The sequence below is a fragment of the Meles meles genome, chromosome 7 (genome assembly GCF_922984935.1).
Source record: "Meles meles chromosome 7, mMelMel3.1 paternal haplotype, whole genome shotgun sequence".
NCBI classification, from domain to species: Eukaryota; Metazoa; Chordata; class Mammalia; order Carnivora; family Mustelidae; genus Meles; species Meles meles.
In genome coordinates this window covers 5,913,773-5,926,257 of record NC_060072.1, presented here as the reverse complement: position 1 = coordinate 5,926,257, position 12,485 = coordinate 5,913,773, and the positions used below count along the sequence as shown (strand labels likewise).

At 51.8% G+C, this 12,485-nt stretch overlaps 1 protein-coding gene across 9 annotated transcripts in view; it reads right to left on the bottom strand.

Annotated features, from left to right (window-relative positions):
* PACSIN2 (protein kinase C and casein kinase substrate in neurons 2) overlaps positions 1–12,485 on the bottom strand; it is a 130,476-nt gene that overhangs the window by 42,974 nt on the left and 75,017 nt on the right. The window contains exon 1 of one of the 9 annotated variants that reach the window (XM_046010534.1): positions 12,260–12,280. The exons of the other annotated variants lie outside the window; for them this stretch is intronic. The gene's annotated coding sequence lies outside the window, so the exon portion shown is untranslated. Of the gene's footprint in view, positions 1–12,259; positions 12,281–12,485 lie in introns of those variants that run through there. 9 annotated transcript variants of the gene reach the window in all.

The window sequence follows — 12,485 nt, the reverse complement described above, 5'->3', positions numbered from 1 at the left end:
GAGTGGGAATCAGTTGCAGACCAGGCCGGACCCCAGGAGCCAGGCTCAGACCCCCCGGGAAAATAAGGCCACCAAGGAAGGAACTAGAAGAGCTGCCTAATGGTACCACATAGCTGTTCAGTAACTAAGAACCAAACGATAACCCCCTGGCTGAAGGTGGCCATGCCTGGGGCCAACAAAGCAAGCCTGCTTCAATCAAGCTGTGGTTCTGCTTCCCACCTGGGAGCCCAAGTAGGCATAAATCAGTAACACAGCTGCTCCCATGCACCAAGCACCTCTTACCACCACCCAGTGGTCTATGTGACCCGTAGACGGATTTTTCTCTCTCAAGAACTCTGCAAAAGATGAACGGAAGGAAGCTGAGGTTCCAACAATTCAAATCACTGGTTAAGGGCCCACAGCCTGTAAATGCTAGGCCAGGACTCAAGCCAGACTATCTGATACCACACTACTCCACCACAGCAGAACACTGCTCATCGGCCCAAGTCGTTCCCAGCTCTGGAGGCCCCACTTGAATGGGAGGCCAATCCCTCACAAAGGGGGCTTAATTCTCGGGGCTGTCTTATTAACAGAGATGTCCAAAACATCCCCAAAGGTCCTCAGACTGTCGGGGAATGTTACTCAGAATTTCACCCCTCAAAACACGCAAATATCTGTAACCATAAAAATGAATCTGGGGGGGGGGCCGGGTGGCTCAGTGGGTTAAAGCCTCTGCCTTCCGCTCAGGTCATGATCCCAGGGTCCTGGGATCAAGCCCTGCATCGGGCTCTCTGCTCAGCAGGGAGCCTGCTTCCCCCTCTCTCTCTGCCTGCCTCTCTGCCTACTTGTAATCTCTCTCTCTGTCAAATAAAAAAAATCTTAAAAAAAAATGAATGTGGTTTTTGTGCCCTCTGGATTAAAGAATCATGTAAGTCGGGGAAGTTGAGGCTTCAGAGGGCAATAAGAGAACTCACAAACCTGTTCCTTCAAAGGAGATCAGGTCAGGCAAATTTCCTGGTTCTGCAGCCTTCATTCATTCCAGGTCCTGAGCCAGCCAGAACCACTGCTAAGCCTGGAGACATGCTGAGAAATAAGTGGGTTTCTAATGCCAAATGGTACTGAATTCTTGTGAAATAGGTCTACCGATGCCAAAAAACATACAATGTATGTTTATTCTTCAGCTGGGTGCTTCTCAGGGGTATGCTGAAGTTCCTGGGAAGGCAGCGCGGCAGTGGGTAGAAAACGCATGTCGGCTCCACCTCTGTGACGTCAGTCATGGTTCCCCCAGAGCCCCGTCCTCCTCTGTAAGGCAGGGACGCCACCCACACCCTTCCCTCCCCGAGGTACGAAGAGGCTCAGGGGAGATGACGGATGTGGGAGAACTCTGGAAAAGTCCACAGTGACCAACAAGTGAGCCAGTCCTGCTCTTTTCGAGGACAGGGACAGAAGCTAGCCTGCTTTATTCTGTGTCACACTGTCTGGCACCCCGTAGCTGACGGATCACGTCTTTCTGAAGACACTGAACTACAGTACTCGAATGTAATGCTGAACGGTTCCATCAGCTCCGAACAAAGGCTGCACTTGCTCCCAGTGTCCCTCTGCCTCATGGAGTACACTGTGTGCCGAACACACCAGAACAGGCTTTTACAGTCTAACCTGGTGACAGGAAAATGCCATCTGAATTCCGAACAACAGATTCTGAGATGAACCTTTAGGACAAGGTAGCGTGTGTTGAGTTATTCTTGATTTCCTCCCATCATGATGGGAAAAACAAAGCCAAGAAAATACGTTCACCATGGATTGTCCCTAGCTTTGTTTCCTTCCCCCAGATCACATGTGTGCCAGTTCGAGAGAGGCACACGTCTCTCCTTTCCTCCCCGCAAGGGTCCAGTGGGCCAACAAGAAGGAACCTGTAACAACTCCGGGGCAGAGCAGCAGGCTGGTGGAGATGCCAGAAGCAAGCAGACAGGCCTGGGCCAGAAGAGGACCAAGAAAACCATCCCAAATGCCAGAGCAGGAGTGAGTCTCCCTGGGGTAGGAGTGCCAAGCCTTGGGCTGAGATAACGCTGGGGTGGGGAGGAGAGAAGGCGGGGAGGGGCTGAGGGGCAATCACAGCAATTTTTAAAACTGCATTTGTGACCAGCAAGCCTAGACTCCTTTCAGGAAGCCCACCTGGGGCCATGGCCAGCCTCTCACAGAAACACAGTCCAGGAACTTGGAAGAGCTTCCTACACATCAATCCTGTTCTTTGATAAACATAAACTGATAACCAAGGGTCTTCACAATCATGAAATAAATAATGATGAAATAAAAACCCAAACCATGAAAGGACCAAGATCAACAGGGCAACTTTTATTTGGGGCTGATCTCTAGGGAAAATAAAGATACTTCAGGGAACAAGACAAGAGATTCTAATACACTCATTTAAGACTTCTCCAAGAAAGTCAAGAATTAATGTACCATAAAACACGAATGAGCTGCTATGAAAAAGGAGAAATCGGGAAATTGGTAAAGACTTTTTTTCTTGATTTTTAGGATGACTTATTACCAAAGTAAACATTTTGATGGAGAGTCTGTATAACTGAATGACAAGATGGAAGGGCGAAGCTCAGGACCTGCTGGTAAGACTACAGGCGTTTCCTGTCACAGAAAACAGGAGGGGAGAGAGATGTGAGCAAGAGGCTGGTTAAGGGACAGGAAGAGCCGCCAGGAAGTCCTGCGGGCTGGGAGGGGTGGGGCTGGGGTGTTCTAGAGTGCCCCGGGCTTCCCACTCAGGTCTAGCACACCCAGTGCTGCACAGAGAAGGTGCTCGACCAAGACCTGAGGGAGCGCAAATGGGACAGGCCCTGCAGCCTTTCCCTCTTCCCTCTCCAAGGGCTCTGGGAGGAAGGCAGCTGCGGCCACTCAGTGAACTGCTGGTCGTCAGTGCGACGGTGTGCTGTCCCTCAGGCTGGCTCCCCTGGGAGGCCCTGACATTCCAGCTGCAGGGACGGTGCGCTCTGCCTGGGACCTCGTCTGTCCATGGAAGGCGCATGAGCAGCAAGCTTGAGGCTTGAGAGCAAGGAAACCCTAAGCGCACAGACCATCACCCCCTCTCCTCCCCACCCTCCTGAAATGCACATTCGAGGTCCTCCTTCTGTGTCCTGGCACACAGCAGGCCCTCAACAGATGTATGCCAAGCACCCATTCTAGGAGGCACTTGACAGGAATCTGGGAATCCTGGAATCCAGGAATGAGGTGGGGTAAAGACTTCCAGATCCCTGCATTACAGCAACTTCTGCCACTGAGGTATATAAACACTGGTGAGTCACAGCGACTCCTAAAAGGGCATGCAGAGTCTCAGAGGTTAACAGAGGTTGCCAAGGTGCCCTGGGCCCTGGCTGGGAACTGGCATAACCTTCTTCCCCTCTGGGCCTGATAGCAACTATCAGGTAAACAAAAAGTACACATTACATAAGTCCATCTCGCTCCCTCTTCACGCCCTTAATTTGTTCCCAAGCCGAAAAAACAGAATGGGTCATTAGGCCAAAAGACTCTATTACTATAAAGCAAGAACACTTAGAGCAAAGGCACCATGTTGCTGTCTCCCCGAGAGTTAGCCAGCCTTGGGGGAAAGCCCCCGTAGTCCTCCGTAACTAACTATGGAAGGAAGGAGACCCCCTGCTGCCCCTTCCCCGCCACCGCTGACCTGGTTCCATGCTGCTCCGCAGGCCTAGCCATGAGCACACGCTGGACCTAAGGTTGGTTTCTTCATTATCCACAATGGGGTATGACTAGAATTTCTTCTAAGCCACTGTGTGGCCCAGAATGAGGGGAGGATCATTCCTTAAGGAAGGGCTGGATTGCCCCATTCATTCTACAGACCGAGTCTGAGTAGCTACCGTGTGTCCGGCATGGTGTCTAGGTCCCCAGGAGGGAGCCGTGAAGGACAGATGCAGGCCCGGCCCGCCTGCAGCTGACGTCTTACCAGGGCAGGCTGACACAGAGTGAAGTACAAACAGCCCCGGTGTGAGGACAAGCGGGCATATGAAAGACAAGGGAGAGGCTTTTCCAGAAGAGGGAGGGCATGGGCAAAGATCCCATGAGTGCTGGGACCGTCCCAGCATCCAGCAGGGTGGGAGCCCGGGTTCTTGCCTGAGGAATCGGGCGGGACGCCCTGGCACCGCTGAGAAGCTGCAGGGTAACTCAGCCCCCTGCCGGCGCTACTGTCTCAAAACGCTGAGCCTCAAGTGCCTGTAAGATGTGCTCGTGGAGACCAAGCAGCGTACCTGCGCGGTCACTCTAGGTTTCTCCTTCCGTGTTCTTACACGCCTCTCAATGCACGGAGTATTCAACAGAAGAGAAACACCGAGCCTTTGACCCAGCTGCTTCCTCGGAAGCTTTATCCTACAGAGGAGTTCATCCAAGAGTCAGATGTAGGTATTCACGGTGGTATCTCTGGTAACAGCAACAAAAAGAAAGAACACCGAAAACTACTCACTGTCCTTCACGAATCGAAGATGCCGGCACACTTCTCCAGGGCACAGGGGCAGCCGGAGGAGAGAGAAGGACGGGAACTGTGTGTACAAGCACAAAAGACGTTCCCACCTCTCAAATGGGAACAGTGGGTGTCGCATGGTACAGGGGTGTGACGCACTGGCATTACAAAACACTCGGAGTCCACCAAAGTGCACCCCTGCACAGAGTCCCACTGAGGCCTCTGCTTTGCTCTAGCGGGTGTCTTGGGCGTGGGGAGGGGACTTTACAGCTCACCTCATAATGTTCTAAACCATGAGAACTGTGACTATCACCACGCGATTCTTCCACAATACAAGAGCTAGTTAATACAAATGCCCTTTTTGTTTCCCTAGCGGCCTCTGCTTGAACGGAGGGAGGATCCCTCTGTACTATGTGCTGCCCCACAGCTTCAAGACAGGATGTCCACGGGCACCCCTGAGGGCTGACCCCTCTGGTACCCACCCCCACCACCAGGAGCACTCACACTCCCAGACTTTCTCTACTTTATTTTTCTCCCTCAAGCACTTATTTCCTTCCAGCGAGTTCTGTCATTTACTGGATCCTTTTGTTCTTTGTCTGTTCTCCGTCTCCCCGTCTGGAATGGAGGCTCTGGGAGGGCAGGGGATTTTTGTCTGTTGTGTCCACTGCTGGAGTCCTAGCACCCCAGGTCTGACCACAGAGCAGACACTCGGGTAAAAACTTCCTGGATGGATTCAGGATGAGGAAAGTTGAAAAGTCTCTGCGGGTTTGATTCATGCAGAATGAAAATCCATCCACAGGTGGAAGTAATCGGAGCATTATTGTGAAGATGTTTTAGCGCCAGTGGTTAGAATTCTTTTATAAACAACCCTGCGTATGTAAACTAAACCCCAAATGGGTTTACAATCATAGTGGGGGCCGAGGGGTGTGTGCGGCTCGGTTCCCGACTGACTACTGCCAGCCACGCGGGAAGCCGTTCTGGGGCTCACCCGCCTGGGCTGGACCACCCGTGGGCCCCTAGGTCCTCTCTGCCTCCAGCCTTGGCTCGGGCTATTGCTGTATGCCCAATCAGTCCCTTGCGAGAAAGGACAGGGTCTCTTGCTTCTCTCTAGCTCTCTAAAGGCCTCCCCTGTAGTGGGCGCTCGGGGAGCAAGGCCTGAGGTAATACACTGCTTTGCACCATGAACAAAGCAGGGACACTTTTTTTTTCTTTAATAGCTTAAATATCTGGCACGGCCTATTTTGTTTCCAGTGATTTCATCTGGAAAAGTGAACAGTGCTCAAAGGAAGAGATAGAGATCAGCACATAAAGGGACTCGTATCTCCGGAACACTGTAGTGCGCGGACTGCAACAACGGAAAGCTGCAGGATGCTTGGTTTTAACAGCTGTCCCCTCTGGGGAGGGACATGGAGGCCCACGGCTTGGCAGGTCCCAGGCCGGGACAGGGAGGGGAGGATTCTCTAGAAGTACCACCAGGGTGAGCAGTGTGGGCTGAACACACCGAGAGGTGTGTCTGGAGATGAAAACACAGTATCCGGGAGCACAGAGCTTGGGGTGGCCATGGACACCATCCCTGAAACGAGCAGAGGGTCCAGCACTTCAGGGCACCAGGCAACCCGCTGCAAACTAAAGCGAGTACTGGTGAGGAGAAGGGGAATCGCAGGAACTCCACGGGACACAGCAGGGGACACTCAGCCGGGGACACACAGCCGCTTGGCGCAAAGCAAACAGGGCCCGGCATCAGGAGTATCACAGCTGGGAAGACAGACAGAGTGGGGGAAGACGCGTCTTATTTTGTTTTAGTTCATGCCACGGAGCAGCTCTCTTCCTCCCACAGAGGAAGCCATGCTGGGGAGGGCTCGAGGAAAACAGGGAAGCTCTCCCACAGTCCAACACCCGCTGCCACTGGGACTCAGCACAGCCCCCGCTCACCGCCGAGCCTGCTCCAGGGTCCGCCCCACTGTCCCCTCCCTTGGCTGGCACAGGGCTGTCCCAATCACCCAGTGCTCCACCACCCACCCTCGCTCTCATCACTCGTGCTTCTCTCCCCTGCCACCTGTGGTCTGCCTTCGAGGCCATCAAGGCCCATGAGCCATCCTGCGGTCTGCTTTTCTCAGCGGCACAGCAAGCATTTCCCCAGCTGTCCGGCTCTTCTTCCTGTCGCTCCTGCCAGACGTGTAAAGTCACTCTGTGGTCCCACACGACTGCCCAAGCCCTCACGGCCCAATCTCAGGGGTTTGGGCCTTTCCTAGTCAGAACCAAGAAGGGGGCCCATCCCATTTCTGTCCCACTGCTTCATGGGCTCATGTGCTCTCACGACAGCTGGAGAACCTCCGGCTACAGTTTGAAAAGCAAGATTTCAATCTGGCCTCCTCCATCCACATTTCAGGCACGGATCACACGCCCATGAAAGAGGATGACCCCCAAGACACACCCTGGCAGAAAAATGTGCTGCCTGTGGGGGACCTACCCGTTTCACACGGCGAATCAGAGTATTTCAGGAGATAGTCACATGAATATTACACAGTACTGCTCACGAGTAAGACACGGGCGGAGAAGGAACGGTCAAAGAGCGAGCTCACGTGGAAAGGAGGCTTCAGCTGTGGGGGAGACGGGTGGACAGCGAGCTTCTGTCTTACTGCAGAAATCAGATTGCTTGGGCTTTTGCTTCTTTTTAAGAAACCTCAAGTAAATAAACCTTCATGAAATTCTAAATAGGAAATGCCTTTAATGTATTAAGTATTGGGAGGGTTCGGGACTCACTCTAGTCAAACTGACACGGACAACCGGTTATCCACACGTGGTGGACCAGTGTCCTTCGAACCAGTGCGATGGTGTGAATGTCTGAACGCGATCCCCTCGAGAGGCAAGAAAGGAGGCAGTGGTGGCGGTGGTTAATCTGCGTGGTTCAGGGAATCACTGGGTACACCCTGCCAGGAATGCCAATGTAACACACACACACACACACACGTATTCATATGTCCCAAATAAATCCAATAGAACTATACGGAACAAAACTTAATTTCTGATGAGTTAGAAGCCATTTTCTACTCTTACTAAGGGCGCTCAGGGCCAATGTTTGGAAGACTCAGCCCAAATTTGCCATTAAACAGCTGGGACTTGGGCAACTTCTCGGCATCCCACTACCAACACTAGAGAGTGTGGAATTCAACTCTTAAATTTTTCTGAGCTTAAAATGTTTCAGAAGAACCTCCTACTGGCAAGAGATTGTGGGAGAACTCAAGTGGATTAAAGCCAAGTTGTTTTAAGAGCACCTGCTTGCAGCGACCTTCGTGGCTACAGAGTGCTTTCCTCCTTTACCAGATCTGAGCGTCACAGCTCCCCCCCCAGGACAGTCTCACCTGGACCCCAAAGTCCAGGTTGAACTCATTCCCAGGGGCTCACTGCAAAGCATGCCTCAGTCAACACAGAGCCCTTGCTTCCCAAGCATTTCCACATCACAGAAGTTACTGAACAGTGTTGGGGGCCCAGGATGTCACCTGCCCTGTGAGGTCTCACACAGGACTGCTACTGTTTAAAGGGAAAGCTGACAGCAATTAACATGTGCACTTCACACAGTGAGTAAAATGGGGCACGACTGTCACATATGCTGTGACAGGCACTCTGACCCTAGGTCCCAGGCTGCCACTGGGTGCTGGGAGGTCAGGCACAATGACAGTAACTTGGGGTTGGGAGGGGAGTCAGGAGATTGGGGAGCATTAGGCGGGAGCAGTGTGGCTGCTTCGGAACTGCAGGCAGAAGAGAGCATCTTTGAATCCCACAGCGATTCCTCAAGGTTTTCTCACAAGGTTAGCCAGTCCGCCTTCTAGAATGGAGCGCACACTGGCCATGTGACTGGGGACATCTTGCCAATCCTGCGACGAGCTCTCCAGAGAAGACCGACTCCCAACGGGGATAATGCAGGAGGGTTACCCACCTTCTAGGCCTCAGAGTCCCTCCCATCACCGCCAGGCCCCAGGACAGCACAGTCCTTTTGGGCCCTCACACCTCCCTCCACATCATTCCTTCTCCTTAGAACCACCTCCTGGATGACTGGTAAGATACTATTCTTTAAGGTCATAATCAAATGTCACACCTCTTCCACGAAGCCTTCCTTTATTCCCAGTCAAAAGTAAGCTTTGCAGCCCGGGCTGCTCTGAGTAGCACGTTCCTCTCCTCCAGTACCCACTCCATCCAACCTTAGGAGGGCCCGGCCATGCAAGGATCTGTCTCAATCAGGAGACAAAGGGTGCCTGAGGGCAAGGACCATGTGGTATCTATTTCTGTAGCCCAATCATAGCACAAAGTCATTTGTACTGAATACAAAAGTCCTTGGGCCCTGAGCCCTGTTCAATACAATGAGACAGGAAGTGGGAGTCTAACTGGCCCGTCTGCCCTGGGCATTAGGTAGGAGAGAAATAACCATCTCTCCTCTGTTCCCAGTTTCACAAGGAGAACACACAGCAGCACCAAGGTTCATCACCCAGACCCCTCTTCTGGACCCAGCACACCCTGTGGGGCTTCGTGTCCTCCTGTCTCGGAGCCCGGCACAGGTGAGACGCCCACTCAATCCAGACCAAAAGCAGATGGAGGCCCGCATTCCTACTCACTAAACAACAGAACACATTATTAAAGAAACGAATTTTGAAAGTGACTGTCTCAATTTTAAACTTATTGAAATGTTTCAAAAATATATTTGGAAGTCTCCAAGTAGGTCACCTTAAAAGGATAAACAGCATGCTGATAAAAACAAAACCACTGGTGGCTTGGACTATTCACTCTTGCCGTTTAGTCTGAATCAATGGGAGCATTTAAACATTACAAAATGTAAGTTTCTGACAGCTCAGATTCAAAAGTAAACGTCTCCCTGAAATAAGTATACTTTACTTCCTCCTGATATTCCTTAGAGACAGCGGCCACATGCATAATACAGCGGCTTCTAATGAGAAGTTAGACTGGCTTCAAGACTTGAATGTGAACTACTACTCAAGTTCCTGGTATATTACAGTCTTTGTAAGTTAAATGTATTTGCATGGACTTCCTTGATTAAAAGCATGAAATTAGTAAATTTAGAAACATCACTACTGAGGCTACAGCAGATGCAGCAAAGAACTTAACAGATGCATTTGGGTAAAAGGGGGTGATGGTGGATGCAGTGAGTAAAGGGAAAAGTGGAGGAGGACGAGGCAAAGAAAGCTGTCAGACTGGGGACAGGCAAGAGAAAAGGCCAGGACAACACGGCCAAAAGCTGAACACAGTCCCGGTAGTCCTGTTTCTCACCAGGGTCTCATGGGGTCCTGGCCCCACAGCCCCCAGATGCACCACGTGGGTGGAACTCTTCCCCGGACATTCCCTTGTCTGACATGTACTAGGCCCTGACCCAGTGCCAGACACCATGCTGAGGGTGGTCAGGGGTTGACAGTGCCCTTGGAGTTGAGTGGGGCTCAGTTCCTGTCCCCACCACACAGCAGAATTCACAATAACAGTCAATATTAAGTGCTTCCTAGGTGCGAGCACCATTCATTCTCAGAACAGCCCTATGAGGTAGCTACTACTATCATTCCCATTTTACGGATGAAGAAATGAGGTACACAAGTGTTTCCATAACTTGACCAAAAGCCACAGAGGTAGCAGGTGGTGAAGCTGGGACTCAGACCTGGGCGAGGTGTCCCTGAGCCTGGCCCTTCACTGTCAGGCCACCCTGTCTCCCTCGGTGAGACATGGCCATGGAAAACTCCGAGAAGAGGCAGAGGAGAATGATGTGAGCAAGACAGGGACAGCACTCCAGCTGGGACTCCAACAAGGGCACGATGTCAACAGGCGTGCACGTGTGCACACATTCACTCCTTCGGCATTCGCTGAGCACCTGTGCAGGAGGAGACACACCCGCGAGCCCTGCCTGCCTGGCTCACAGGTGTACCCCAGAGCTGGGTAGGGAGCCCAGTGTAAACAGGGCAGAGATATGTGACGGGGGGCGGGGGGGGGGATGAACTAAGCACAACCCCAGCCCCGCCGCACTCCAGCTAGATAACCATGGGCACGTGATTTAAACTCTGGAGCCTCGGCTTCCTCACCCAGAAAGGGAAACTGATACTGACATTACTCCTTGGCCTTGCTGGCGAACGGCATGCCTCAGTCAGGAGTGGAAGTAGCTGCTCTCCACCGGGGCGCTGAGGAAGCCCGGAATCGCACAGTGGCTTCCCAGGGGCCACAAGCGGAGTCCTGCGGAGCCCGTGGGAATGAGGCAGGTACACAAGGGTCAGGGCAAGATGTCCCAGACAGAAGAATCCTGAGGGAAGCGCGGGGGTGGGATGAGGCAAGAAGGGAGGGGAGGAAGGGAGCACAGGCCAGTCAGTGTCAGTGAGAGCACCGGGTCTTCAGAGGGCTAGACAGCATGGCCCGGTGCCCCCCTTGAAAAAGGAACAATGAGCAAGGAAGGAGGAACTGGGGTCACATTTCTATACAAAAATCCCCGTGTGGTTTAACCTTGATGAATTTCTCATGACTTGTAACCCTCCAGCTGTTGGCTAGGTTGAGAACAATGTTATGCACTACTACCAGGGACATTTTTAGATTGACGAGACTATGCAGAGACCGTGTTATTACTACTGTTAGCCACCAGAGTGTTGCTTACTTACACAGCACCTCTCCAAAAAGAGCCCAGAAGGGGCGCCTGGATGGCTCAGTTGGTTAAGCATCTGCCTTTGGCTCAGGTCACGATCCTGGAGTCCTGGGAATGAGCCCCACATCTAGCCCCACAGCGGGCTCCCTGCTTGGCGGGGAGTCTGCTTCTCCCTCTGCCTGCTGCTCCCCGTGCTTGCTCTCTCTCTCTCTCTCATTCTAGCTCAAATAAAAATATTTAAAAAAAAAAAAAAAAAGAGCCCAGAAAACTTCACAGAATCCCAAACACAAGGAATGCAGGTGGTATTAGTGACTCTAAAACTCCAAAGTTAAAATGCAAACAAAAGTTTACTGTTTTCTTAGGGAAGCCCAATGTTAGGTAGATAAGAAAACCCACCCTTTCAATTTCTAGTCTCCTCAGGGCAACCTTTTTATTTTTTTTTTATTTTTATTTTTTTTTAAGATTTTATTTATTTGTCAGAGAGAGAGAGGAGCGAGAGTGAGCACAAGCAGACAGAGTGGCAGGCAGAGGCAGAGGGAGAAGCAGGCTCCCCGCCAAGCAAGGAGCCCAATGCGGGACTTGATCCCAGGACGCCGGGATCATGACCCGAGCCGAAGGCAGCTGCTCAACCAACTGAGCCACCCAGGCGTCCCAGGGCAACCTTTTTAAATACTTAAATCATGTCACTTCCCTGCTCAACACCCACCATACTCGGAGTTAAACCCTAACTCCTTGCCTTTGCTGCAAGTCCCATCTCGACTTGCCCCTGCCTGCCCTCTTCCACGCTCCCTCACTGACTGGCCCTGTTCTGCTCTGGCGACAATGATCTTCCCACCGTTTCTCAAACATACTGAGCCCATCCCTGCCTTAGGACTTTTGCACATGCTGTTTGCTCTCCCCAGAATGCTCTTTCATAAGACAACTGCATGGCCAGCTCCCTGGCACTATATGGGCCTCTGGCCAGAGGTCCTCAGAGTCTCCCTGCCCGTCCTCTCATCCAGCCCCACTTTCCAATACCACACGCTACAGGATCTGTAAGATCTTAACAATAACATTCTCTTGTTAACAAATTTCACTCATGAAGCCACATACTGACATCTCTTGGGTTACACGGAAAAGAAAAAAAAGACTACTCAGATGACTAACCACAAAACGTTTCTTGAGCTGACAGCAAAACTTACTTTTTCAAGTGATTCTTAAAAAGTACATTCTTCTACAGTGCCAGTTGTCTAGTCACTCCGAAGACCTTCCCACCTGGAGCCTCCTGGGCAGCCTCCGGGATACCCGGAACCACAGTTCTGTATGTTTTTGCTGTTTATAAAGGGGTCCTGTCTGAGTCACAGGAAGCAACTGTGTTAGGACCCAAGGGCCCAGTCAGTTACAACACAGTTTAAATTCTCAACTATT